The sequence below is a fragment of the Myotis lucifugus genome, unplaced genomic scaffold (assembly GCF_000147115.1).
Source record: "Myotis lucifugus unplaced genomic scaffold, Myoluc2.0 scaffold_524, whole genome shotgun sequence".
In the NCBI taxonomy this organism is placed as follows: Eukaryota; Metazoa; Chordata; class Mammalia; order Chiroptera; family Vespertilionidae; genus Myotis; species Myotis lucifugus.
This window is the reverse complement of record NW_005871572.1, coordinates 45208-69082: the sequence shown is the minus strand read 5'-3', so window position 1 is coordinate 69082 and position 23875 is coordinate 45208. Positions and strand designations below refer to the sequence as shown.

The following is a 23875-nucleotide window of genomic DNA, read 5'->3' as shown; positions in this document are numbered from 1 at the left end:
AAAAACACCCAGGCATACTCAGCCAAAAATCTGAGTTCTGTGTGACTTAGTCGATACAGAGATAGATAATCATATAGAGAAAATATTCCTGCTGCAGAGAGGAATTTTGCCACAGAACTCAGCGTACTATACATAAGGACTTATGCACTATGCCCTGGCTTATGTTTATTTTTCCTGTGAGATCATGAGTTACTAGAAGGGTAGGAACCCTGTCTTACCCATCTTTGTGTCTACAGTACTAGTTACAGCGCCTAGCATATTCTCTTTTAACTAGTTTATTTTTTTATAGTATATTTTTATTGATTTCAGAGAGGAAGGGAGAAGGAGAGAGAGAGAGAGAGATCAGTGATGAGAGAGAATCATTGGTTGGCTGACTCCTGCATGCCAGGTACTGGGGATCAAGCCCACAACCTGGGCATGTGCCCTTGGCCAGAATTGAACCTGGGAACCTCAGTCCTCAGGCCATCCCTCTATCCACTGAGCCAAAACAGCTAAGGCTAACTTGTTTATTGGTTGGCTTTTTTAAAATTGATTTTTTACAAAGAGGAAGGGATTGGGATAGAGAGTTAGGCACATCCATGAGAGAGTAATATCGATCAGCTGTCTCCTGCACACCCCTCACTGGGGATGTGCCCACAACCAAGGTACATGCCTTGACCCAAATTGAACCTGTGACCCTTCAGTCTGCAGGCCGACACTCTGTCCACTGAACCAAACCAGCTAGGGCTAACTTATTTATTGATTGGCATTTTTTAATGAATGGGAATACTTATGCTAGCATGAAATAATTATCTTACAGTGTATTTGACAGTAGAAGTAATGAATGACCTAATCTATTGAGCAGTTAGTTATGTCATTTGTCTTCCTCCAAACTGTTTGTCAGGCTTAGAACCCAGATGGCAGAGGTACCCAAGAAGATCAATACAAAAGTGGTTGTCCCTTGAAAGGTTTGATAATTCAAAGGGCTATTTGTAGTATCATGTGAGGCTTCTTATAATCACTTCCCTTAAGCCAAAAAGAATCCATTTGCTAAAGAGCACCATTAATTAGCTTAATAAGGATTAATGACATACAAGGCTCTAGGTGCCATGGACAAAGGATCATAACTGAGTTTTTATTGAAAAGAATATCTCCTTATATCTCAATAAATAGAATTATTAGGCAAGCATTTCATCTTTGCCAAGGAGGATGAAGAGATTTTTATTTTGTAATTAGTATCGTTAGGGGCATTTTTGATACATTTACTTATGTAGACATTTCTAACTATACCACTTAACCATCGTTTTTAAATTATGTTTTTCGTGATTTCAGAGAGAGAAAGGGAGAGGGAGAGGGAGATAGAAACATAATGAGAAAGAATAGCCCCCAGGATTGAGCCTGAAACCCGGGCAGGTGCCCTGACTGGGAAGCAAATCATGACCCCCTGGTTCATGGGTCACTGCTCAACCACTGAGCCATATTGGCTGGGCTTAACCAGCATTTTAGTTTTTATTTTTTAATTATTTTTTTTATTGACTTCAGAGAGGAAGGGAGAGGGAGAGAGAGATAGAAACACCAATGATGAGAGAGAATCATTGATTGGCTGCCTCCTGCACGCCCCCTACTGGGGATCAAACCTGTAACCCAGGCAGATGCCCTTGACAGAAATCAGAACTGGGAGCCTTCATTCTCTATCCACTGAGCCAAACCAGCTAGGGCTTAACCATCATTTTAAACATTTATTTTTAATATTAGTATAACAATTTCTACATTGAAATTCTTAACACCAGTCTGCTCTCTAGATAACTTAATATGTTCTTAATAATACTGTTTACATAACTCATCTGATTAATTAAACATTTAATGTATAAATGTTCATCTAATTTAGATTACTAGCATATTATTAAAAAATTCTGAGTTAGCTGAACCGGTTTGGCTCAGTGGATAGAGCGTCGGCCTGCGGACTCAAGGGTCCCAGGTTCGATTCCGGTCAAGGGCATGATCCTTGGTTGCGGGCACATCCCCAGTAGGTGGTGTGCAGGAGGCGGCTGATCGATGTTTCTCTCTCATCGATGTTTCTAACTCTCTGTCCCTCTTCCTTCTTCTCTGTAAAAATTCAATAAAATATATTAAAAAAAAATTCTGAGTTAATGGCATTTAAATTAATGCAAGTGTTCTATATTTATTGTCCTATAGAAGACAATTTGAGGTTAAGCTGAATTCCTCTCTTCTTTTACAGCCCTTCAAAAGTGTCAAAACCATTATGGGTTGTAAAAACACACACCATAGGCCCAATCTCATCCATGGGCCCTAAATATAAATATAAAGATATATAAATATACATATACATATAAATATACATATAAATATAAGCAGATGGTATATGAACACTTATATAACAAGGCTCATATGAATGTGTATAATAATTCAGACCTCATTACCACTTTTCCTCTATAATTAAAAAGCTTTTCCTGTCTATATCTTGTCTATATGATTATAAAATTGAAAATGCATGGGAGATATTAAATGCTAGAGATGGGCTGGAGCCCTACACAACTTACAGAATTGTAGAATTTTATTCCTGGCAGAAATTGTAGCGATTACCTGATTTGAACCCCTTTTTTATTTTACATATAACTAAAAACTCATAAATAAATATAATTTATAATTAACTTACAAATACTTGAAGAATAGCAGGCCTTCAAATGAATCCTTGTGTAATTCTTTCAAATTATTTTCACTGAGAACTTTGAAAAAATGTTAGTTATTTCTTTATGTTTTTAAATATATTTTTATTGATCTTAGAGAGGAAGGGAGAAAGAAAGAGAGAAACATCGATGATGGGAGAGAATCATTGATCAGCTACCTCCTGAGTGCCCCACACTGGTGATATAGCCCACGACCCCAGCATGTGCTCTGACCAGAAATCAAACTGGTGATCTGATTCACAGGTCAACCTTCAACCACTGGGCCATGCTGGCCTGGTTGTAAAGGTTATTTCTGAATCAAAATGCAAAATAACTACAACTATTTACTGCACAGAAATATATATATGGAAAACCTGGGTAAATGTGCCATGAAAATATCCTAATTTTTATTTAAGGATGGTGACCTCTGCTCTTTTTCTTTCAAACCTTTGGTCTCATGTCCTACTCTGTATGCATCTGTCTCCATCACTCACACATCCAAACACACACACACACACACACACACACACACAAACAAACACGCACACACCTGTCCACTCTTCCCACTAAATCATATATTTAATGTCTACCCTCTAGATCACAGTCTGCTAGAACCCAAATCTGAGTGGTAACATTAGCAGATCTGCCATTTCCTCCGCTCCACGCATTTCTCTGATAATAAAACTACATATTTAATACAAAGCAACAATTGCGTGGTAAAAAAAAAAAATGCATCTCAGCATCAGGCTAGAGAAGCTTCCTGATGAGAAAACTGGAGAGGAGTCACCCTGGATAAATTCATTGCAGATCCAGGAAGGACTTTTATCCTTTGAAATGGGATAAAAAGAAAAAGTCATTTCCTAATAAATCCCCCTATACTTTTGCTGTGTGACTTAGAAGTTGGTCCAAAAGTTCATCTTCTGTAATTACATCTGCAAGATCAATTGTTCTTCTCCTGCAACAGGTGACATGAAACTGTTTCTCAGGCAAAGCAAAAGGATCAACTTAGTAAGACACCTAATTCCTATAATTTCTTACTTTAATTCTGGATTTTACCAAAATGATTGAATCGGGTGAATTATCACATTTGTTTTGGTTTTGCCTGGATTTCTGCTTTGCGCTTTTTTTTTCCTGCTTTGCTTTTTAAGCAGCCATTCACCAGCAACTATAACAGAAGCTCATTAGCATTTAAGAATAAAAACACAACCAGATAAGGCTCCCCCAACAACTGTGGGCAAACGGGGCCACATGCTAAACCTGACCAATTCAGGGGAGGCCTGTGTGGCAGCCTTACAAACTCAGAGACTTAAAATAACCACAAAGGATGATCTGAAATTAAAACTTTTTTAAATATATATTTTTATTGATTTCAGAGAGGCAGGAAGAGGGACAGGGAGATAGAAACATCCAGTATGAGAGAAAATCATTGATCAGTTGCTCAAAACTTGGGCATGTGCCCTGACTGGGAATCAAACCCGGACCCTTTAGTCCACAAGCCAGCGCTCTATCCAGGGAGCCAAACTAGCTAGGACTGAAATTAAAACTTCTTAACTAAAAGCAGTAGTCATGTGCTAGGCAAGAATCTTACCTGACAAAGGTCAATTTTCACCTTAACTAAGCCTGTGTGTTGTCTTTTTGCATCTACCATAACATTCCTTTGGGATGTCAAAGTAATTTCCTTTTTCTAAACCCCTCAAAGCACAGGTGCCACATCAGAGGGGAGACCACAAATCTCCTCATTGTTATTGAATTAATTGCTGACTGTTAACTATCTTGTACCCACCTATGTAAAAGAAATATGTGTCTGTCATTTTACTTTTTATTCTATCACCAATGGATTTAATCCATGTAAGTCTTATTTGGATTGTAATGTACCAAATAAGGTGAAAAACTGCCATTCTCTGGAGCATTTTCTCAATCTTTTGAGATTCTGCTTCCCAGCAATTGTCAGTTTGGCTCAAATAAACTCAAAAAATTCTCTACAGGTTTGAATATTTCTTAGGTTGACATAAACCAAAATGATCCATTTCCTCAACATAATTTTAAAACCACACAGCTTTGAATATTTCTTAGGTTGACATAAACCAAAATGATCCATTTCCTCAACATAATTTTAAAACCACACAGCTAGGGGTGCAAAGAGGAGCGAGATAGTGTGTGTGTGTAAGAGAGAAAGAGGAGAGAGGGAAAGGGAAGGGGGGGGGAGAGAGAAAGAGAGCGAGGGCGCGCGCGCGCTCAGGGAGGTAGACAACGTGTCTAAATCCTCAAGTCCCTTTTAAAGAACAGATACATAATAAAAACCTAAAGGAAACCACATTAGAAACACAGAGAGGTTTGCAAATCAAGAGGCTTCTTTCATCCCCAAAATACCAAACCAACACAAGGGGAGAAAAAATGAATGCAGTGGATCCATGGGCCAAAGTTTCCGTCCTGCCTCATGGAGACACTGCACTGGGGCAAATTTTGAAGAGGAAAATGGGAGGGCTGGGGGCAGAGAAAGAGCGAGCCAGTATGTGGCCTGCAAACTGCTACAAGGCAACCTCCATGAACAATGCGCCTCTGTCCTCTGGTAGATGTAGGTGTGCTGTTGTGTTGTGTTGTGTTTCTATTGTGTGTGAGTGTCACTCGATGTGCCCTGGCATTTCCCCTCAGTCGGGGGAGTGGAGGTTGGGGTTCCGGTTTGGGAGAGCTCGGGTGAGGGCAGAGGAGGTGGGCAGGAGCCCGCAGCCATGGGCTGGGTGGGTACCTGTAGGCGCTGTGCCTCCTGAAGCTGCTTTCCGTGCAGTCACTGGCTGAGTCGCCCTCTTCCTCGCCCTCCCCTCCTCTTTCTCGGCGTCCTCGGAATCCAGGGCCGCCTCTGCTTCCCGGCCTCGTCGTCCTCTTCTCCGTCGTGGTCAACGTACACCACACAGCATTGGGTCTGAGCCATGGAGCCCCTTATGGCCCCCGGCGCTGGGGGTCGGATCGGGGGAGGTGGGGGAGGAGCTGGGGGCTGCTACCTGGGGTGACTGCTGCCTCTGCCGCCCCCCGCCCCGCATCATCTAGGTCCCCTCCTCAGCCACCTCGTCCTGCCCGGGAAGTGCCTCCAAGAGAGCGGAGCCCTAGATGGGTCCTCACGTGGGTGGGGGCGGGGCCAGGGCTGCCTGGGTGGACTGGCACGTGGGCGGGGGCGGGGCCAGGGCTGCCTGGGTGGACTGGCACGTGGGCGCGGGCGGGGCCAGGGCTGCCTGGGTGGACTGGCACGTGGGTGGGGGCGGGGCCAGGGCTGCCTGGGTGGACTGGCACGTGGGCGGGGGCGGGGCCAGGGCTGCCTGGGTGGACTGGCACGTGGGCGGGGGCGGGGCAAGGGCTGCCTGGGTGGGCTGGCATGTGGGTGGGGCGGGGCGAGGGCTGCCTGGGTGGCCTGCTCAACTGGCCATTCAAGTTGAAGCTGGCCGGCTTGCCCGTATTGCCCTCATGGTGCTGACAGGAATGAGGCCCTAGGGAATTGCTGGGGCCTCACTCTGGACCGCCTTGAAGCCCTAAGTCCTATCCTCCATTTTGCTAGGTGACTGCTGGAACCAATGGTTGACAAGCAACAGGTACCACAGGCCTGGAGCAGCGTGGTCACCTGAGCTGCACCTCCCAGGAGCCTAGAACTGAATGAGCCTCACTGATGCACTAAAGCAGCGGTTCTCAAACTGGGGGTCGAGACCCCTTTGGGGGTCCAACGACCCTTTCACAGGGGTCACCTAAGACCATCGGAAAACACATATATAATTACATCTTGTTTTGTGATTAATCACTATGCAATGAAAATACATCCTGCATATCAGATATTTACATTATAATTCATAACCTTAGCAAAATTACAGTTAGGGAGTAGCAACGAAAATAATTTTATGATTGGGGGTCACCACAACATGAGGAACTGTATTAAAGGGTTTCGGCATTAGGAAGGTTGAGAATCACTGCTCTAGAGGGAAATGTGCACGCTGTCCAGACTGATGCCTCCCAGTTGCTGTTATGAGTATTTGCCTTTTAATATTAATTTGGAGACATACTTTTTATTTATTTATACTAGAGGCTCAGTACATGAAATTCGTGCATGGGTAGGCTGCCTAGCAGCTGCTGTGGGGGGAAGGGGGAGGAGGGAAGAAGGAGGGGAGAGTTGCAGTGGGGCGGGGTGGGTGGGGAGGGCCTCCCTTCCCTGGCTGCCAGGCGGGACCTTCCTTCCTTCCATGCTGCCCCCTGGTTGTAGCGCACATCATACTGAGCCATGGAACTTATGGTCTCCCAGTCGAACTCCGGAGGAGACAGTTTGCATATTAGCCTAGAAAAACCCCATACAGTTTTATATATTTACATTCCATACCCTGCTAAATTTGCAGAAATGAAAGATTTTGCAACATAGCAACACAAGCAACTAAAGATACTTTTGTTTCTGAAGTCTCTAGGCTATTTCCCCAGAATGTGCTCCAGCTTTGTAGCAAATACCTTTTGTTACAGTCAGGGCACATACCTAGGTTCAATCCCCAGTAGGAGATGTGCAGGAGGCAGCCCATCAGGATTCTTTCTCATTGATGTTTCCTCTCTCTCTATCTCTCTTCCTCTCCACTCCTCTCTGAAGTCAATAAAAATATATTTTTAAAAGGTTAAGATGGTAAATTTTAGGGTATGTGCATTTTACCACAATTTTCATGCATTGGGCCTCTAGCAAAAACATAAAAAGCACAGAAGTCACCCTTCCACTTCTGTCTTAACATCCATCCAATTCCTTCACCCAAAACACCTAACATCACCAGTCTTTGTGTATCTTTCCAGAATCTATGCCTATACAAGCAAATCCATATAATCATGTAGACAGTTTCATATGTGGAGAAATTAACGCCCAATACACTGTGATACAGGGGTTCAGTGAGACAGACTTGAGACACTTTGAGCTTGTTCATATATTAACAAATGATGCCCTTGTAATGGTTGTGGACTTGACTCCAGGCTCCAAGTCTTCCTCTGTATATCAGCCATGCTAACAACCTATAGATTTTTGTGAGCACAAAATTCCTTGAACCCAGCATGTAAAGAGGACACATGTGTCAATATAGTGTTTGGTTGTTTGGGGGGGTTGCGGAAACTTCCAATCAGAATAACAGAGCCCTGGCCAGAGTGGCTCTGTGGCTTGTATGTTCTCCCGTACACCCTAAGGTTGTCAGTTGGATTCATGGTCAGGGCACACGCCTGGGTTGCAGGCTCCATCCCCGCGAGAGGGCATGCAAGGGAAGTTTTGGTCTCATATCGATGTTTCTCTCTCCTTCTTTCCCTTCTCTCTCACATTTAAAAAAAATCTTTTAAAAAATTTAAAAGAACATCACAGAATTTACTCAATCCCCAAGCTTCCATAGAAGGGGATTAGGCCAGACTTAGTCGGACCATGTGTCCCATGGCTACAGTTCCTGTGGAGAGGGAGCCTGCATGGAATGCATCACGCTTATAGGGAAGGTGAGGCAGGGGCATCTATACCACCACCATGAAAGCTATTGGATGAAAGAAATTATCTCATTGGAAAAGGGGACTATTTTTCCATTACTTGCTGGTACTTGCTGGCTAGCGATATGGTGAGCTACTGAAAGGGGACAGGAAATGAGTCTCCAGGATGATCCATTTGTTTCTCCTCACCTCCTGGATTCCCCACACTCACTGATCCCCATTCCCAGGCTGTGCCTTAAACACACTATGTATTTGCTGGCTCACTGGTCAACCCAGAGAAAAACACTTGTTTTCATTCTCAGTAAGGAACTTTGGGAGGTCACTTGGGCAGGCACCAAGAGAACAGCATCTGCAAACTAATTAACCACATAGGACCTGGAGGCCCTTGCACTCTGCCTAGAACCCTACCTAACCATTTCAGATAAGAATTCCAAATTGTCCCCATTTACCCTTTATTCTTATAGAAAATCTCATCCTCATTAGACAATCCTTGTCATGTAGCTTCTGTGCCATGTTTTGCTTGTATGTGGCATTGAGAGGTCTAAACGTATCCCTTAGCCAAGGCGGCCGCATTCTCCAGCAAAAGCCCTCCTAGAAACAGACACATAAATATGAATTCTGTGTTTCCCTTGTTTCTCCTGCCACAAAACATGCTGTCCTGTTTCCCAGTCCCACTGCTCCACTAGGGGATGCTGTGCTATTGTCCTGTGTGTGGTTGGCACCATTCTGCATCTCATATTGCTAAGCCACCAGCAGTTATCTGTGGTCATTGAGGTCAATTATTAAATCTTGTTCACTCAGAATTTCTTTCACTCACTCAGGCATTTAAGTCTCACTGACTTAATGTGATGTAGTAATGACTCTCCTCTCTTTGCAGGAGTAGAGGAACCAGTACATTCACTTGGAATCACGTGTCGAAGGATCTGTTGGGCACAGAAGTAAGTAGGTAGGTTTGGTGCTGGGCTGAGCTGGAGGGAGTGGAGGAGCACACACATGACCCGCAGTGGGGTCCACAGAGGCTGAGGCAGGACAAGTGAATGGAGCAGTGGCCCCACCAGTATGTTTCCTGAAATAAAGTCCTGAGGAGGGAAGTCGTAGGCAGTTACTGCTCACACACGTTCTTCTTTACCCTTTATCTCCAGCAACTCCCTGGTAGCTATCCAATAGTTTAGAGGGGTTTCTATTGTTGTGGTTTGTTTTTCAAAGACTTTTGATTCTTTATTATTTTTATTGATTTCAGAGAGAGGAAGGGAAAGAAACATGCTCCCCTACGACCCTGACATGTGCTCTGACCTGTAATCCAACATGGACCTCCTGGTAGGTGAGACAGCATTGAATCAACTGAGCCACACTGGCCGGGCTGGGAGTTTTTTTAATTTAAAAAAAATACCAAAAACCTACTCTGAATTTTACACCAGCTTTAAAGAGTGAAGAACCAGCTATACCAGGACAGGGCACATATTTATCCATGATCTTAAAGGCTTGGGGGGGGAGGGGGGGGAGAGAAATAGGCTCAGGGACCCAAATATTCTGAGAACCCCAAGGCCTGTTAAGAGGGGAGAAAGTGAATGATCCTCTATGGATAGGAGGTCAAATGTATTATAAATAACTGGTGAGCTAGGGGGACAGAGCACCAGAATAACCTATACCAAGGGTGGGCTCCTTTTTGTGAGTGGGTGCCAAAACCAGCAAAATCTCTGGCTCAAAATTCTTCTGCGTGTCAACCCTAGTATTTTGAGAACATGTGTGGATGAAAGGGGCCACCTGCTGACCTGACAAGCTCAGGAGAGGCCTGCATGGCAGTTTTGCAGACTTCGGAGACCTAAAGTAACCACAAAGGATGGTCTGAAATTAAACCTTAACTAAAAGCAGTTATGGTGGGCAGTTACGTCCTAAGCCGATATCTTCACTGACAAGGTCAACCTTTACCGTAACTGAGCCTATCTGTCTTTTTGCATCTATGATAACATACCCTTGAAATGTCTGGGTAACTTATGATTTCCCTGTATCTGGAGCCCCTGGGGTACAGCCAGGTGTGCTGGGCCCAGGACAGATACCACAAATTCCTTCATCATCATGTTAATTGTTCCTGCACCCACCTAAGTATGTGTCCATCATTTTACTTTTTATCCTATCACAGAGGTCCCCCCTTCCCCCCCCTTCGCTTAATCCCACCTCCTTAAATCTGTCACCAATGAATTTCATGTAATCCACCTATGTCCCTCCTTTGATTGCAATGTATAAATACAATTTTAACCCCGCCATTCTCCGGAGCACTATCTCAATTCGTTGAGGTTCTGCTTCCCGGCATATGTCGACAGTTTGGCTCAAATAAACTCACAAAAATTCTTTACAGATTTCAATGGTTTTTTTACGTTGACACATGTTACCCCTACTTGATATCTCTTAAGGTGTACGTATTTGAAGAACCTTGAAGAAATCATAAAATTCATTCGAGCGACAAAAACACAGTATATGATGATGAAAAATACATTTATTTTTTAATGTATACATGTACACTGATAGTCCGACAGAAAACTTTATGACTCCGTTTGATATTATCAGTGGGACTTTTGCTGCTGCATCATTGATGACAGAGATTTTACATCAGGTTTATATTTCGTGACCTTCAGAAATATGCACAAGCTAATACTTTCATCCATCAGGCTATTCCTATTATGAGACTTAACAAAATTCATCACTGAGAACAAAGATTCACAAGTGCATGTGGATGAAAACATGGAGAGTAACGCTGTTGCAGTTTTTTAAACAGAAAAAATTTTCTGCAATGGCATTCCAAGTCCTCAATAAATCGTTTTCGACACTATTGAAATTGCTCTTCCCCTCTCTCGTCAATCCATGTCTATGGTCTTTTAGATAACTTGTTATGTAAAATTATTTATTTAACTAAGATGCACCTACACTGAATTTATCTGAAAAATAAAAAAGTCGATATTAAGAAAAAAATTGTAAATGGAAGTGTTAGGTCAGAGAGAGCCCAGGATCAGATACATGCAGGCACGTGATGAGACAATGGACTTCCCTGGAATTTCTCACAGATCAGCGCGCCAGACACAGATACTGGCTTCTCCCTGAGGGCCCCCACACAGATACTGACTCCTTCCTGAATTCCTTGCGGACCCCCTGCAGCTGAAACTTCCTCACCTAAATACCTCAGCTCAGGTCCCTGCCCTCACCCAACAGCAGCATAAAAAAAGCACCCCCCTCCTTGTTGGCATGAATCCACATGCCCTGTCTTTGGAGTACGTGGGTCTCCCAGGGACACAGAAATAAACCTTTCCTTTTCTTTTCTTTTCTGATTCACTCGACTCTTTATTTCTTACGCCGCCTCCTGAGCCACCTAACCTAACAGGAAGATTATAAGAGAGGGTTTCAAGTGCCAGCAAAAGTTACTGGCGTGCCATGTTTGCAACGCGAGCCAGGGGTTGCCCACCACTGCCCTATACCCCTGGGGGAGGAGGTGTCTGCCAGTTCTCAGGGACTGAATGTATTGGGGAAACAAGGGAGAGAAGACCTCTTCACCTGGTTGGACCACACTGCTGCTTGAGGAAGTATTGGCTTCCCCAGGGATTCCAGCTTCAGCCCTGCTTTTCTTGCCTATGGCCCTTGTTATTTGCATATAAATACTTGACTATTTACACTTTCATTCCTTACATCAAGGCTAGAGGTAGCTATGAACTGACACATTTGCAATACATGTTTAATTAGGCAGAAGATGGCCTTGCTCTGTGAAGGTATCAGGCACTAGTTTCCCCACCTGTGTCAGAAGCAGACTCGGACGTGTCCATCCTCCTTAAGGAATCAGCAGATTTACTCCGCTCCCTGGGGTAAGAAGAAGACAAAGGTCAAGGCTTTGACTCTGAAAGATACCATTTAAACTATTCAATATTCCTCATTTAGAATAAGAATCTTAAGTGTTCCCAATCATTTACGTTTTTCAAAGAACGGTTCCTGCTCCTGTGCCTTCTGCTCCCCCTTCTGGCTTTTCTTCATGCCAAATCTATGCTTGAGTGAAAACGACCGCCTGCTCCAATATCCACGTTGCTAGAAAACAGATGGGGAGACATGAACTCTGCGTTTCCCCTGCTTTGTCCCACCACAGTACTTTGTCCTCCTCAAATTTACCTCTATATCAATGTCAGACGAAGATGTGAATCTGGGGAAAAGGCTGCTTGGAGAAAAATACATACCAACAGTTAGTGATTCATGCCATTCTCCATGTCTCTCACACATATAGTTCTGGTCTTATTCGGACTAATTGGGTACTTGGGTCTATATTCCTGAGCAAAATCACCACACACCTGGGACCTTGAAAATGATTCCTTGCATGCTGGGCTTCCAATTCTCTGTGACAGTTTAAAATGGCCCTGCAATGTCTCTGGGAGACCTATGTATGTAGCTTCGCATGGGATATAGACAGAATTTTCAGTGTGTTGCTTACTGCATTTTTAAGCATGTGTAGTGTGGACAACAGGGGTCACAAGCTCAGGGGAGGTCTGCATGGCAGTCTTGCAGACTCAGAGACCTAAAATAACCACAAAAGATGGTCTGAAAATTAAATATTTAACTACACACAGGTTATAGTGGGTTCTCATGTCCTAGGGCAATGTTTTCCCTGACAAAGATCAACTTAGATCTTTACTGAGCCCATTTGTCTTCTTGCCTCTAAGATAACATATCTGTGAAATGTCTGGGTAACTTGTAAATTCCTCTTTTTTCTGGACCCTTCAGGGTGCAACAAATAGCACCAGGGCATTCCCTCATTGTTATGTTATCAAGTTAATCGTCAACTGTTAATTATGTTGAACTGTCCTGTATCCATCTATGTAAAAGCAGCACATGTCCATCATTTCACTTTTTCTCCTATCCCAGAGGTTTTCCTGCTTTGCTTTATCCCACCTCCTTAATCTATCACCAGTGGATTTCATGTAATCCACCTACATCCCTTTCCTTTGATTGCAATGTATAAATACAGATGTAACCTGCCATTACTTGGAGCATTACCTCAATTCCTAGAGGTTCTGCTTCCCAGCATATGTTGACAGTTTGGCTCAAATAAACTCAAAAAAATTCTTTACGATGGTTATTTTTACATTAACAGCAGCAAAAATTCAGCACTCTTTGGGGTCACCAACCTGCACCCAATCCTGCACCCAGCCCCTCTCTTAGGCCTGAGCATGCCTACCAACTCCACCACTGTAATGACAGAATGGCACACATTGCTCCTATAAGGTGACATCCTTCAGATGCTTGGCGGTTTTCGGATATGCGTATCCTTAATGACCTGTGTAGTTTCAAGAGTGTCCTTAAAGTGACCACAAAGGTTTAAATCTCTTGACTTTCATGATTTTGTGGGGTTTTCTGACTCAAGTGAATAATGAGCCATTTTCTGAGGTCACCTCTGGCCGCTTACAGAAAGACGAGTTTCTCTCCTTAAAAAATTCTACTTTAAAAATCACCAGACCCATATTTACCTTGAGCTTCCTCTGTTCTGTACCTTCCTCCGAAAACTCTATTTTGGAAGAAAATATTATGATTATTCAGCACAATGACCTCTAAAGCTTTATTCCTTCTCTTTTAAGTGAGATGCTAAATGTTTTGAGGACAGAAACTCTGTCTAGTACTTTGACTCTCCCATAGTCCTAACTTAGGACCTTGCATGCAGCTGGCAATGCATTTTATTGGCTGTTTCAGATAACATTCAGCAGATAATTCCTGATAAAAACTCTTAGAAATAGCAAAGAAAATGAAAGTGCCTACCAGAAACCTACACAGCAGGTTTGTTTTAGTTCAAGAACAAGAGTAGGATGCCTGTTATTACTGATACTATTTATCATTGTTGAGGAGGTCCTAATCAATTTAATAGGAAAAATGAAGTACTGGAAGGAAAGAGACAAAACATATTTGCACGTGAGATAATGCACAACCTAAAAAACCCAAGAGCATAGATTAAAATTTTATTCAGTAAGATGGCTAAATCAAGACATGCAAATCTCTTAGGAGGTCCTAATCAATTTAATAGGAAAAATGAAGTACTGGAAGGAAAGAGACAAAACATATTTGCACGTGAGATAATGCACAACCTAAGAAGCCCAAGGGCATAGATTAAAATTTTATTCAGTAAGATGGCTAAATCAAGACATGCAAATCTCAACAGCTTTCCTACATACCACAAATAACTAATAAAAAAATGAAAGAGTCCATTTACAATATCAATAAAATGTATAAAGGAATAACTTAACAAAAAATGTGCAAGACCCATTAAAACTCTTCTGAAGGACTTTAGAAAGAATACACAAAGTGAGGTACCATGTTCCTAGAAGGTAGTAAAGATGCCAATTCTCCTTAAATTAATCTACAAATGCAATGTAATCCTATTCAAATTCCAAGATAATTTTTAAACATAAACCGAACAATTGACATTTAGTAGAGAAAATATGCAATGAAATGTATGAAAAAGGTAAAAAAGGAGGCGTTTAACTTCCAAAAAGGAGGTTAAAATGGAACTGAAATTATATAGTGACACAGGCCCTAGCCAGTTTGGCTCAGTGGCTAGAGTGTTGGCCTGCAGACTGAAGCATCCTGGGTTCCATTCTGGTCAAGGGCACATTACCGGGTTGCAGGCTTGATGCCTAGCAGGGGATGTGCAAGAAGCAGATGATCAATTTTTCTCTCATCATTGATGTTTCTATCTTTCTCTTCCTCTCCCCTCCTCCCGGAAAGCAATATACATAGATAGATAGATAGATAGATAGATAGATAGATAGATAGATAGATATAGATATATAAATATATATATATACAGATATATGTATATGTCTATATCATTATATATATATACTGATACTGCTACTGATAGTTCTACTGGTACAAAACAAAGATAACTGGGTCAACAGAATACAGTCCACAGAAAGGTAAATTTCAGATCAGTGAAGAAAGAATGAGATCTTCAATAAAACATGTTAAGACAATTGGATCTTCATGTAGGGGAATAACAGTCAACCACAAGAAAAGCAAATAAAACCAATGATAGGTGTTTTTTTTAATTTGAGAAAAAAAAACCCAAATATTATAAAAAAGGACTAGAAGAAAATATCAGACTACTTTCATACTGTGAGGTGACAAAGACCTCGCTAATAAAATCCACACCCTATAAACCAAGAGAAGATCGACAGATATGGTGACAGACTGTCTACACACAGCCTACTCTTCACAGCCCTTGCCCTCTTCCACCCTGGATTGTCTTCTTCCTGTTGATTTATGGAACTCTTTTTACATTAAATAACTTAATCCTTAGTGGCTTTCATTGAATTTCAATGTTTCAAATATTCCCCAGTGTACTTTTTTGTTGTTGTTAATCCTCACCTAAGGATATTTTTTCCATTGTTTTTCAGAGAGTGTGGGAGGGAGGGGGCAGGAGGGAAAAAAGAGAGAGAGAAATAGGAATGTGACAGAGGCACATCAACTGGTTGCTTCCTGCATGGCAGGTGCCCTGCTACCCAGGTACATGCCCTTGTCCTGGAATCAACCTGGGACCCTTCGGTGCTTGGACTGATGCTCTAACTACTGAGAAACTGCGGCTATGGCCCCAGTGCTTTTGTCTTTAAGGAGACAGAACAGTGGAGTAGGAAGCACGGACTTCGCAGTCAGGCAGAACAGGGTCCTGCTTTTGCCTTTGCCACTGGGAGCTTAAGTCCATCTCCATCTTTGGGAGAAGGTGGTACTATCTTCCTCACAGGATTGTGGGGACTGAATCACTCAATATGTATATGGAAAAATCTTCATCCTGTGCTTGGCATCAACCAGTGCTAAGTTTGCTAATGGTGTCACAGACAAGGTGGTCAAATCTATCAAAGTTTCTGCCTGTGGTATCAGGCTCAAAAGCTGTTTCCCACCACCAGATTATAAATATATTGCTTCTGTTTTCTTCTGGTACTTATACAGGTTCTATTTTTTTTTTTTACATTTTGAAATATGTTTGTTTAAGATGAGAATATAAATCTGCTATTATTTTCCCTCTCAAATAATTAGGTGGCTTTTCTATTCCCATTTTTCATTTTCTTCCACAGATTAGAATATTAAAATGTGACATTTCAAAAGTCTTAGGAACATATAGGGTGACGCCACTTGGTCTTTACACATCTCTTCTCTGCTCCATGATGTGTTCACCTAGGTATTTCTCTCTTGAGGAGGCACATTTTTAAAAATTGTTTACCATATTTTTAAGTTCTCAGAGGAGGCAAATGCCTTACTATTACCTCAAAGAAAAATAGTGACACAGCTCACAAAAAAACTAGGAACAGCATGGCTGGAAGACTCTGGGAAAGCTTCATGAAGAAAGATGAACCTGAGCTGACTTTTGAGATATTCACCGGACTTCCCCAGGGAGAGCACAATAAGGGAATTTTAGATGGGCAAAGGCATTTAAAAAAGTGGGAATGGGGCTGGTGTGGCTAGGTTATGGTGAGGGGTGGCTTTGGCTGGAATGGAAGGCTGCCATGACTGTTGAAAGGGTAAATAAAATATATTATGTTGGATTTATGGGGTAGAGTCAAGATCGTCAGCTTACTAAATCATTCTTTAATGTCAGCAATCTGCCTGTAGGGAAAGTACACCATTATGTAATTGAACAAAAGGGACACAGACAAGCTCTAGGAACAGGTGACTCTAACATGACATGCTTTAGAGAAGCCTGATGCAGGATTTAGGTTGCAGTGTTTTAACTGAACCTACTAACACCATGCCTTACATACTGGAGAAGAAAGCTGCTAAGTATACCTTAAGAATTGACAAGATCACACTTTTATCATTATGCCATGTCCCATCTGCTAGGGTGACATAGCTCCATGAGGTTGGAGATTCTATATCTCTCCTCATTTTATCCAACAAAGAAAGAAATCAGGAAGAGAGTAATTGGTGAGTACATCAACTCAACCTTGTTCATTTTGAGTTGAAGAAATTGTGCTATCATATCAAATCAGGCCTATCAAACTTAAGTTTCAAAATAGTCTAGTGGCTGGTTTGGCTCAGTGTATAGAGCATTGGCCTGTGGACTGAAGGTTCCCAGGTTCGATTCCAGTAAAAGGCACATGCCTGGGTTGAGGGCTTGCTCCCAATAAGGGGCTTGCAGGAGGCAGCCCATCATTGATGTTTCTATCTCTCTCTCCCTCTCCCTTCCTCTCTGAAATCAATAAAAATATACATTTAAAAAATGGTCTAATGGCTTGTTATCTTGATTTCATTTTCACAGAGATTTCTGGGAGTGGGCTCCCTTTAAACATCCCTCAAATATAATTTGTAATAAAAAAAAGAATGAAGCATATCTCAGTGCTCATGACTAAAGAAGAGTATCAAGTAGGAGTAGACAGGACAGTGGCTTTGATTTTCAGGTTATGGGTTCTGAACCTCCTCAAAGATGGACTATATATTGGAAATCTGAATTAACTGTTGTCTTACCACAGTGAGACAGAAAACTACAAAATAAAACGTTGTTACTGCAATCACAGGTGATGCAATGATGACTTCGTTCTTATATCTTGGCACTTCTTGCCTGAGCTAGAAGGACGAGGAGGAAGAGGAAGAGGAAGGAAAGGTGGAGAGGGAGGGGAAGAAGAGGAGGAGGAGGGTGAGGAGGAGGAGGAGAAGGAGGGGCAGGCGAAGAAGAACAAGAACAATAACATTAAAAAAACCCCACAAAGATATGGAAAGCAAACATAAAAACTATTCTCTAGCCTATTCTAATGAATTGCTAGCTATTCTTAACTACTACTCTAAAACCCCACCTTTCCACATGGTTCTTAAGCAATATACCAAATCTTACAGGTTTTTAAAGAACATACCACATCTGATGTTATGTAATCTGATCATTAGCATTTTCTTGTACAATTTTTTATCTTGGAATTTAGGTCCTCTTCTCATCTACCCTAGGAACAGTGGCACAAATCTCTAAATGAGAAAAGTGAAAGATCACTGTCTAAGCCAAAGTCACATGATCAAGACACGACTGAGAGGAGGTGCTCCTGGTCTTCCTACCTGGGTACTTTCATGGCATGTCCTAAATCAGTGATGGCGAATCTTTTGAGCTCAGCGTGTCAGCATTTTGAAAAACCCTAACTTAACTCTGGTGCCCTGTCACATATAGAAATTTTTTGATATTTGCAACCATAGAAAAACAAAGATTTATATTTTTGATATGTATTTTATATATTTAAATGCCATTCAACAAAGAAAAATCAACCAAAAAATGAGTTCGTGTGTCACCTGTGACAGGCATGTCATAGGTTCTCCATCACTGTCCTAAACTGACTAAAAGTCCAGGTCAGGTGTTTCAGGACCTGTCCTTACCTCATTAGACACCCTCTCTTCCTGCTTCTTGAGGGTTTGCATCCTCTCATCTTTCCATTGTTCCGCATCCCACTCTGGGTTGGATATCTTTACTTCCTGCTCCTTGGTGAGCAGTCTCATCAGAAGGCCTATTCCAGAAAAGAGTTTCCTCGGTTAATTTTTGAAACTTGAATGGTTAAGTTCAGGTTTAAGAGAAGGATTTCATCTGTTGTTTTTCAAATGATTCAGGGACATATCTACATCATGTACATTTGAAAGAGGCAGTTTAATGAATGGTAATAAAGTTGATTCTATATCTTCTAGATTTCCCTCCAAGAAATAAGGCAATTGGTAATTTAGTGCACTATTAACATCACTTTTATCATTAAAGTCTAGCTGCTCACTCATAATGGATGCGGAAGTGTCCCTATTTTTGACTGAGGATGCCCTCTCTGGCTCAATGGTCAGCTCAGTGCTGGTGTCCTGCCGGGCCTGTAATGTGTTCATTAGCGGTCCTTCTATTATGAGTTCTTCATCTGTCAAAAAGAAGAAATCACATTTGATATTGAAAGACTCACGGGATGGCTATTTGTCAGTCCACAGCCATACATCCCAGTCCAATATATAGGGAATCAGCAGGTATTTGAGTGCCATTTGGAGAGGAGAAATATAAACCCCAACTTACATCTATGATTGTCGACAAAACAAAAGGAGAAACTGTCTCTTTTTTTAAAGTGATTATTTACTTAGAGCATTCCCTAGCATGACATATGGTGACTATTTTTAGGATTATTCCATTGGTCCCCAAGGGCCAACTGCCGGTTACTGGAGGAAAGCCAGGGCTGGAAGACCCACTCAGTTAGATGCTCTGCAGATCTACTGTGAACTCCTCACATTCACGCACCCATCCTGTCCTGCTTCAGATGCAGAAAGAGCCTGAGCCTTCCTTTCTCCACTCTTCAGGATGCTGTGTTCTTGCTACCATCACAGATGACCAGATTAACACCCATGGCTAACACGTCCTCATCTGGACCCACCCTTCTCCATTAACCCACCGATTCCTCACTTGGGCCCTGCCTCCACATATGCCAGCCCCATAACAGACGGCTCTAAACAGAAAAAACAATATGTCTACCCTCACTCTGTGCTTAAGATTTAGGCAGGCATCTGGGATGTACATTAAGAGACTTGCCAGGTTGTGTACCACTGTGGAATGTTCAATAAATCTATGGAATAAGACTTGGGGTTCTAAAATACATAAGGGAAAAATAACTTTTGTCAGATGCCTACTTTGCTATCATTTCATGTCATTTCTTATATTTTCAGCTGTACTTGGGGAACCATCCAAAGATTCCGACTGTGTGAAGGTCCAGTGTACCATTGTGCAGCTGGTACACAAGAATTTTCAGAAAAATTAAAAGTATTGCTGGTGGTGATAAGGGTGAGAGAAGGAGGTAACGTCCTGGAAAAGAGCATGGGCTTGCGGAGAGCCCCAAACTGGGAGCTGGAGACCTGGGCACGAGGTGACAGCTGTCAGCCCTTTCTGGTCTTGTTTTCACTCACCTTAAAAGGAGATGAAAATGCCTGTTCTGCCCACTGTTGGGGCAGAAGGGAGTAATATCATTGGTCAAAACATTGTTTTGAAAAATAAGCAACACTGACTCTATATCAGTAGCACAGATCACTGATAGAAACTTGTATTTAAGCTATCTGGACATGAAAACACATTTGGGAAGTTATCAAGTAGCTGCCAATAAACCTAATGTGTAGAAAAATACTTAAAAGCACACGACTGTTTGGTGGATAGAACACCTTGTGCTCAGAGCAAGGTCAGAGTTGCACAGTCTAAAAAGAAAGAGCCCTCCCATGCCTTAGAAGGGCTGGGTAGCAGCTTCTGGTGATGGATCCAAAAACTCTCAGGTTCCAAATAAAACTTACATAAAACAGCATCATTTGTACTCTTTTCATAAACTTGCAAAAACAAAATAAAAATGTATCTTTATCTGTCTACACTGCAAAGGGCAATAGAAACCTGATGGATACAAAACAGTTTACAAACTGTGATACACTAATGAACAAGTTCTCATTTGGAAGCAGAGCACCTGGCAGAGAGCACAACACACACGATGTGGCCATTAATGGAAATACCCTTCCCTTCATCAGACTTTTAGCAAAGAGAAGTTCTTAAAATTTTAGAGTTGAACTCTGAGTAAATGAATAAAAATAATACAGTTACTTTATTTGCCTAAAAATGTATTGTCATTGATTACAAATAAAAAATGATAACAAATTAAAAATTAAAAAGTTTATCATCAGGCAATTGAGACTCACCACAAGGTGCTCGGTCACACATTCGGTCTCACAATTCAGTTTGACTCTCTTGGCAACAGCCTCAATATTATTTTTAAATTGGCAGAGGCAGCAGGCCAAATGGTTAGGTAAGATACTATAAATGGAAACATACAGAATTATATTAATGACAAAGGAGTTACTTGGAAAATAGTTGTTTTTTAAAACTTAAACATGCACCGACTGTATGACATAGCCATTCCACTTTCAGGCACTTATCAAGAGAAATTGAAGTATATTTCCATAAACAGACTTGTACATAAATATTCACAATAGCTTTATTTGTAATAGTCAAAAATGGGAACAACTCAAACAGTCATCAATGTTGAAAAATACTGACATATCCATTTTTAATGGAATACTCTTCAGCAATAAAAAGACATGAATTCTTTTTTTTTCTTTTTTTTTATTTTTCGCTAAAAGTATTACAAAGGGTATTACATAAGTGTCCTTTTTCCCCCCCACCCTTGACAAGCCCCTGCCCTCCCTTACCCCCCAGTAAGACATGAATTATTGATAGGCAAAACAACATAGACTAAACCTATATAATAAAAGACTAATATGCAAATCGACCAAACTGCAGAATGACCAGTTGCTATGATGTGCACTGACCACCAGGGGGTAGACGCTCAATACAGAAGCTGCCCCTTGGTGGTCAGTGCACTCCCACAGAGAGAATGCCTCTCAGCCAGAAGCTGGGCTCATGGCTGGCGAGCACAGTGGTGGAGGTGGTAGCGGGAGCCACTCCTGCCTCCACAGCAATGCTAAGGATGTTCAAGTGTTAGCTTAGGCCCACTACCTATAGGGAGCTGTCATTGGGCATCCACCAAGATCTGAGCTGAGAGACACTCCCCTGCCCCCCTCCCCCATTGCATGATTTTCGTGCACTGGGACTCTGTTCTTAAAATAATCAGCTGAATAAAGGAGGCCAGTTAGAAAAGAGTAGATACTATACAATTTCATTTATATAATATTCTAGAAAATGCAAACTAACCTATAGTAACACAAAGCAGATCAGTGTTTGCACAGGAATTGGGGAGGGCAAGGAGGAGTGGGAAGGAAGAATTATAAAAGGGACATGATGCAGCTTTTTGAGGTTATAGACAGTTTGATTTTAATGATGGCTTTGTGGTGTGCAGGAGGCAACCAATCAACCAATTGATCAACCAATTGATCAATTGATATGTCTCCCTCACATTGATATTTCTCTCTCTCTCTCTCTCTCTCTCTCTCTCTCTCTCTCTTTTCCTTTTATCCCACTCTCTTCCTCCCTTCCACCCTCACTAGAAATCAATAGGAATCAATAGGAAAAATATCTCCTGGTGAGTATTAAAAAAAGACAAACAAACAGAAAAACAGTCCAGCCTGCCGGTGTAGTTTAGAGATTGAGAATTGACGTATGAACCAAGAGGTCACAGTTGGATTCCAGGTCAGGGCACAGGCCTGGATGCAGGCTCAATCCCCAGTAGGTTACATGCAGAAAGCAGCTGATCAGTGATTCTCTCATCATTGAGGTTTCTATTTCTCTCTCTCCCTCTGCCTCTCCCTCTCTAAAATAAATAAAAATATATATTTTTTAAAAACTTCTGGTCTTCAGTGATAAGTTTAATAGAAGGCACAACCTTGGAAAAGATATTTAGTAAACACATATCTTACAGAAAGGACTTTATATAAAACACTCTTAAAACTCAATAATAAGATAATGTCAAATTAAAATGGATTTGAACAGACACTCCATTGAAAAATATATTTTCACATAGACATTCCACACATCAGCTATTAGAAAATGCAAGTTAAAATCACGCTTCAATACAAATGCATTCCTACTAGAAAGGCTAATTTAAAAAATCAAACAGAAATATAAAGATCAGGTGAAAATGTGGAGCAATTGCAACTCTCATCTACTGCTGGTGGGAAGGCGAGATGGTACAACCACGTTAGAATACAGTTAGGCAGTTTCTTTCCTAGTTAGATATGCACTCAGCATATAACGCAGCAACCCCACCCTTAGGTATCTTACTCCAAAGCAATGAAAACGTATGTTCACACAAAGACCTGCATGTGAGTATTTTTAGCATCTCTATTCATAATAGCCAAAAAACTAGAAACAGCTCAAATATCCATTACCCGATTACTACAGAAACAAACTAGTATATACACACAATTGGAATACTATGCAGCAATAAAAAAAGAAATGTACTACTGATAGATGCAACAACTAAGATGGATCTCAAAAGGATCATGCTACATGAAAGAAGCCACACACAAAAAGCATACATACAGCATGTAATACTCACTGCCCAAGACCACATGCCTCATTTATTTGGACCATGATAGCCTTTGAGTTTGACACACTTGCTCTACATTATTTGATTTATAAGACACTCTGTAAAAGGCAGGACTATAACAATAAAAAATCAGACCTGTGCTTGAAAGGGGCTGGAGGTGGGAGGAGAAACTGACTGCAGAGAAATATGAGGGGACCCTAGCCAGTTTGGCTCAGTGGATGGAGCATCAGCCTGTGGACTGAAGGATCCCAGGTTTGATTCCGGCCAAGGGCACATATCATTCCCCAGTAAGGGGTGTGCAGGAGGCAGCCAATCAATGATTCTCTCTCATTATTGATGTTTCTATCTCTCTCTCCTTCTCCCTTCCTCTCTGAAATCAATAAAGAAATTCATTTTTTAAAAAAAGAAATATGAGGGGCCCTATGGGGATGATAAAAGTGTTCTGGATCTCTAATGTGATGGTGGTACATTTATCAAGACTACACATTTATCAGAACTCACTAAACTGTACGCTTTAAAAGAGAGAATTATATGAAACACAAATTATACCTCAATAAACCTGACTTAAGAAAATAAAAAAGCAAACCCAAAAGAACTAAGTGAAAATAAATATAAAAAAAATCAACTTACAGTTTCTCTAATTCAGGAGCTGTCATGAGAATGTTATCAAGTGTTGTCAATGTCAATTGTGTTGTTCCCATGTCTCTGAAGGAGAAAGACCAAACATGCATGATATGAACCCAAAGACAAAAATTCTATTCT

At 41.5% G+C, this 23875-nt stretch overlaps 2 protein-coding genes across 3 annotated transcripts in view; one reads left to right on the top strand and one right to left on the bottom strand.

The window, feature by feature from the left end:
• The window catches only part of LOC102425823 (leucine-rich repeat-containing protein 37A-like), a 133887-nt gene extending 128177 nt beyond the window's left edge, over positions 1-5710 (bottom strand). Inside the window, exon 1 of the mRNA XM_023745212.1 lies at positions 5413-5710. The gene's annotated coding sequence lies outside the window, so the exon portion shown is untranslated. The remainder of the gene's footprint in view (positions 1-5412) is intronic.
• The window catches only part of LOC111823508 (C-C motif chemokine 15-like), a 70588-nt gene that overhangs the window by 3883 nt on the left and 42830 nt on the right, over positions 1-23875 (top strand). The window lies entirely within an intron of this gene.